This window comes from Canis lupus, chromosome 3 (assembly GCF_011100685.1).
Source record: "Canis lupus familiaris isolate Mischka breed German Shepherd chromosome 3, alternate assembly UU_Cfam_GSD_1.0, whole genome shotgun sequence".
NCBI classification, from domain to species: Eukaryota; Metazoa; Chordata; class Mammalia; order Carnivora; family Canidae; genus Canis; species Canis lupus.
Genome location: NC_049224.1, coordinates 2,685,000 through 2,691,441, shown reverse-complemented (window position 1 = coordinate 2,691,441; position 6,442 = coordinate 2,685,000). Strand labels below are relative to the sequence as shown.

Genomic DNA, 6,442 nt, shown 5'->3' with positions numbered 1-6,442 from the left:
TTTTCAAGGAAAGAAAAATGTTATCTCTTTCACATGAGCATTTTCTCCCTTATTGATTTTCATACTTCTTCCTTTCCTTGCAAATTTCCAAGATGGGGAACAAAGTTGGCATTTATATTTTGAATTTTTCTCTGGATCAGATAAATATGCTAGTGAATAGCATGATTTTGAAGAACAATGACACAGTGGATAGTTGATTAGGGGGAAGATATGTAAGGAGGGATAAAAATGTCAGTCTTGTTTCTCATAAAACAGTGAAATGAATCACTAAAATTTTCCTCCCATTACTTCACAGTAACTGAGGTATAATTTATGGGAAGCTGAAAGTAGAAAAGTCTCTTGCAAATTAATTTTGTTTGGTGGAAACTGATAATGGTATGAGAGAAGTGGCTCTTGCCATTTGATCCAGGATCCTGGAGAGCTATGCCTAAGATTTTTTTTTTCCTGTTTACTCAGTGTATAATTTAATACAATTATTTGTAAACTGGAGGCCGAGACTTATTATATAAAAATGGCATATAGTGGATATGAAAGAGAAAGAAGTGTGAGTTGGAGTGAATCTGGTCAGCGGAACTGTATCTTTGTTGCACAAAAGGTATGAATATAATTTATTTTTCTTGGCTGGCCTAGGGTGGCTGCAAGATGAGTGGCTCTGATAGCCAAGCAGATGACAAAAAATATATTTTTCAAAAATCTTCCAATAATACTATAGGGCTCTGGTAACATAATTTTAATAGTCTACATGACTCTAGAAATAGAAATACCATCGCTTCTCAAAAGGAAAAACTAAAATGAAAATTCTAGTTCTTGTGAGAAAGTGCTAGAAGTGATCACTTAAAAACAAACAAACAAACAAACAAACAAACAAACAAACAAAAAAGGGGCTCCTGGCTGGCTCAGGCAATACAGCATGTAGGACTCTTGATCTTGGGTCATGAGTTCGAGTCCCATGTTGGGCATAGAGATTACTTTACAACATTTAAAAAATCAAACAAAAAACAGAAGTATGTTGCTATTTTTTTTAATTAATATTGCTCCCTGAACACAAAAATAAGATAGTATTGCAAAAATGACTATAAAACTGTGAGGCCATTAGGGGTAGCTGAACTGAAATATCAGAACACTTTTGTTTCTTTAAAACAAAACTTGGGGGAAAAAAAAACTAAACTAGAATGTTGGAGTAAAATTTTTTTTCAAGTTATGACATATTTTAAATATATAATGAATACCCATATACTTGCTACTTAGCTTGATCGAATCTCAACATTTTCTCTATCTGTTTTGGATTTATTGTTTTGTAAAAGAAATGGAACAGTTTAAGTTTCCTGTATCTTTCCTTCCACCCTCTCCAGAAATAACATGTTAATGAACTTGATATTTATTTCCAGGAATTTCTTTATAATTTGATAAACAAATAAATACCCATAAGCAACTTGCTTATCATGTTTATAAACTCTATATAAATTGTAAGATAATGTAACATGAGAAAAACCATACTTACTTATTCATTCAACTATTTTAGAATATTTAAGTTCTTTCCGAATCTTTGCTGTTACAAAAGATGTTGCTTCTATAATATATCCAGAAGTGGAACTGCTGGCTTGTAGAATATGAACACTTTGAATCTTACTTAATACTGACAAATTGCCCTATAGAATGATGACAAGTTACAGTCTACCAGGAGTTCCAGTTTCTACCCATTAGCACAAAACTCAGTTAAGAGATTTTTAAATTTTCATCAGTGTGGTTTTAAGTTGCATTTTTAAAATAATAGTTAACTTAAATATCTTTTCCTATGTTTATTGGCCATTTAGCTTTCCTGTGCTGTAAATAGATTGTCCACTTTTATGTTAGATTATTCATTTAAAAAATTTACCTGTAAGAAGTACGTATGTATTTTTTTCTGTATTGCATGTGTCTTGGTCCAAGGCTTGTCTTTCCTCTTGGTGATATTTTGAAACATGAATGTGTTTCAAAACACATGGGAAAATTTATTAATTTTGTTTTGTGCTTTGGTATCTTATATGAGAAATTCTTGCCTATGCTGAGATGAAAAAAAAACAAAAAAACCCCAAACCCCATAAACGCTATATTTTCTTCTTACAGTTTTAAAGCTATGGTTGAAAATACCTAGATCTTTAGTTGTCCTGAAATTTATTTTGGCTCATGTGAGATTAAGATTTAACTTTATTTAAATTTAGTGTTTTCCCACATGAGTAACCACCTCTGTCTTTGATTTTGGGGATGCCACCATGGATTTTTTTTTTTCTTGGATCTCTACTTTATTTCATTGGTCAGATAAGGCAAGTTACCCCCTACCTCTGCATTGTTCTTCTTAAACTTCTATTTTAAATTATGTGTTATTATATATGAATTATATATGGATTCTTAATTTTGAGTTTAATAGCCACTTGTTAACTTACACAAGCAATTGTATTGGTATTTTAACAGGAACTGTATTTTTTAAATTGTATTTAATATGTAGATTAATCTGGAGAAACCAACATTTGTATATTATTTAGTATTTCCATCCATGAACATTGTATATCTCTTCATTTATTTCAGGACTTTTGAATGCTGTTTAATAATGTTTGACAATTTTCTATATAAAGCACATCTTTTGTTAGAGCTATTCCTGAGTACTTTATATTATTTGTGCTTATTGTGAATGGGATCATCTCTTATGTTTTTCCAAATGGTTACTGTGAATACATACATATATATACATATATATATATATATATATATATATATATATATATACACACATACAGTAATGCTTTTGATTTTTGCATGCTCATCTTGAGAAGAAAGCTTTTATGGCCAAGTTGCAATATTTACCAGCACAAATTTTTATTAAATAAATTTGACATTCATTCCAATTCAGCTAAAGTCATGGTTGTCTAATGGTTGTTTAAAGATGAGTTAATAATGACCTGCACAAGAAAAAAACATTACCTGTCTAGGAGTGCTGACAAAAACATTGCCGATCTGTTGCTTTAAGATCATTACATTTTAATAGATCCAATTTGGTGAAGACTTAACAACTCCATCTAGTGGTAGTTTGAAGTTCTAAGTGAATTGGCAAATGCACTTCCAGGTTTTACTGGATAGCTATGTGTGTTTGAAATATCATGATAATAATCAATAACCTTATTGGAAATGTCAAGAGAAAGCAAGGATTAATTGACACACCAAAATTAATTATACCTGTTATCTTAAGTGTTGTTGATTTCAAGATTATTTTTATTTTATTTTTTAAAAAAGATTTTATTTATTTATTCATGACAGAGAGAGAGAGAGAGAGAGAGAGAGAGAGAGGCAGAGACCCAGGCAGAGGGAGAAGCAGGCTCCATGCAGGGAGCCTGGTGTGGGACTTGATCCTGGGTCTCCAGGATCACACCCTGGGCCGAAGGCAGGCAGGCGCTAAACCACTGAGCCACCCAGTCTGCCCAAGATTAGAGTGAGGTATACTTACAGAGAATATTATGTACAACCTCCCATGCTAGAGCCAAGTTGTGTATATACAGATTTAATTTTATCATATTCAATCCATACGACCTTTATAATAATAGGATCCTCACAGTCTCTACCCCATGAGGACTGACTTATAGTTAAGGACCCTTTAAAATTAGACCTAGTTTTATATTTTACTAATTAGAATTTTTTCTTTGTGTAGGAAATAAGAGAGTTTTGTGCATTGGGACAACTTGGTAATCATCTGAAGAAAGTATATTTAACTCTTAAAATACACTCAAGATATATTTAAAATTTATAGGTACAGAAAAAGTTTTTTAAGACTTATTTGTTTAGAGAGAGAGAGAGAGAGCACAAGCAGGGTAAGGGGCAGAGGGGAAGGGAGAGAAAGAATCTTAAGCAGAGTCTGAGTGGAGTGTGAAGCTGGACACGGGGCTCTATCCCATGACCCTGAGATGTGACCTGAGTCAAAACTAAGAGTTGGATGCTTCACCATCTGGGAGTGCCACCCAGGCACTCCCACAAGGCTTTAAAAGTATACTATGAAAGCTTATTTAACTTTGAAGTGGGGAGGACCTTTCTAACGATAGATGGAACCTCCAAGAGTAGAGGTTGATTAAAAACTTCTGTAGAACAATGAAAAAATTAAATTAAAACAATAGTGGTATATCTTTGGTAAAAATTTAAAATTGATGATGTCCTGTGTTAATATAGGTTAAGGGTGAAGACATCAAGTATAGTCTTTATTATACTGCTACCTGAGAATATACTTGGAATAAACTTTCTCAAGGGAAATTTGACAATGCTATCAAAAGCCTTAAAAAAAATTTTACCCCAGAAATTCATAATAATTATAGACATGCAACAAAGAAATGATTACAACAATATTCTTTATAGCACTATTTAAAATATTCAAAAATTGTAAAAAATATAAATGTTCATCAGTAGGCAAATTGGGAAACTAATTATTAGAGTATACACTTAGAGTAGAATTCTATGCTATTATTAACCCTAATGCTACAGAATAATATTTAAAGGCACGTAAAATATTTTTAAATATTTAATTATGTAATTATACCATTAAGAGGAGAGTTCTCAGAATATATTAAATGAAAAGCAGTTGCATTACAAATCAGTATGTTTTCATTTTTTACAATATTTGTTTTTGTTCTTTTGCAAAAAACAGAATTGAAATTCAAGAGAGCTTATATTCTGAATTGTTATGTTATGGGCTGAATGTTTATGTCTCCGCCCCCCCCCCCACAAGATATATATGTTGAAGCCCTAGTCGACACAGTGATGGTATTTGGAGGTGTAACATTTGTGTAACTGGGGCTAGATGAGGTCATGATGGGAGTAGTGCCCCATAAGAAGAGACACCAGAAAGTCTGTTTTCGCTCCATCATGTGAGGACATTGTGAGAAGAAGGTAGCGATCTAAACGAGGAGGAGAGGTCTGACTAGGAATCAAGTTGGCCAGCCCTTGATAATGGTATTTCTGGTCTCTAGAAATGTGAGAAAATAGGTTTCTGTTGTTTAAGGCACCTAGTCTGTGGTATTTTGTTATGGCGGCCCAAGCAGACAGTAATACATACGAGGTGATCAGATTTTCTTTTCTTCTTTTTTCTGCTTCTCTGTATTTGATTTTTCCCACTGAGCACACTATATTTATAATTTTAAAAGGTATTGTAAAATATATGAAGCAGTATTAGAGAAAATTTCCAATGCATACAGATTATTCAGTGAGAAACTCGTCATTAGTAAAAACTGTTATTCAAACCTAGTTTGTGATTACCTTGCCATATCTTCATGAATCCTCTCCATACACTAATTATTTGGCTTACAATTAGATTTAACAAAACAGACTGAATCTTTTTTTGGCTATGAATGTCAAAGATTGATTGGGTTTCTAAATATACCACTGAAAAAGTTTTATTTTCTTCTCACCTAACTACTCTACAGTTATTATTTGGAGACACTGACCATTTTAATCATTATATTTCCAATTAGAGTGAGTAATTAGCATTCTGTCTTAGGATTGCATGCCTAATAACAGTGAAATTATGATTTTTTTTGCATTATAAGGCATATTCTAATTATCTTACCCATCCATCCCATTTTCCTCCTAAGAATTCCTAAGAATTTCCTCCATCAAATTCCTAAGAAACAAAGTACTCCTTTCTCTTTTGTTACAATGCTATCTAACCATAAACCAGAGGTGAGATCATGAGTTCCTCCACTGTGTCTAGTACACACACACACACACACACACGCTCTCACACATACTTTTATCAGTTATATTTTTATCATCTCAATATCCCACACTAACACTAGGGATGATGGTTAGGGGAGAAGCAGGGCTAGAAGTTTGAAGAATGGCAAATGTTCTTTGTGGCAGCAAAGAGTTTGGGGTGTGAGGAAGATGGAGTCCATCTCCAGAATGCTGAGAAATTGGCAGCAAGAAATTCCTCCTCTGGGACAGAAATCCACAGTGTAGACAGCACACTTAAACTGATTAACCCTGTAATATACAGTCATCACTTGAGCTAACTGACAGCTTTGAGCACTCTCCTTACATTGTGGTAATTTCCCACATTGTATGTCTTACCTTCCCAATGAGGAAGCCAAACACTTGCAATCTCAGACTCCCCAGAGTAGGGGGCAGGCACGTGACCTCGTTTCCTCCAACCAGAGGAACTATCCTTTGGAGACAGATCTGGAGAGAGCATGTGAGGAAGCAGATGCGCCTAGGTTTGGGCGCAGTCCAGGTGGTGGGGGATCCAGTTCCCAGGGCGGGGAATGGCGGTGCTTCTGGAACCCAGTTCTGAGCAGCACGGGTGCCAGGTGTCAGTGGTGTTTCTGCCGGAAAAGGAGTGGTTGACCATTGCTCATGGATGTTCAGATTTATTGTTGGATCCTCTGGCCCTGCCAGACATTCTATGAATTGTCTAATATCCTTGCATCAA

At 34.2% G+C, this 6,442-nt stretch overlaps 1 long non-coding RNA gene across 8 annotated transcripts in view; it reads left to right on the top strand.

Annotated features, from left to right (window-relative positions):
• LOC102155937 overlaps positions 1-6,442 on the top strand; it is a 48,206-nt gene that overhangs the window by 40,740 nt on the left and 1,024 nt on the right. For 5 of the 8 annotated variants that reach the window (XR_005356539.1, XR_005356531.1, XR_005356533.1 and 2 more), the window contains one exon: positions 457-595. The exons of the other annotated variants lie outside the window; for them this stretch is intronic. This is a non-coding gene — a long non-coding RNA (uncharacterized LOC102155937). The remainder of the gene's footprint in view (positions 1-456; positions 596-6,442) is intronic. 8 annotated transcript variants of the gene reach the window in all.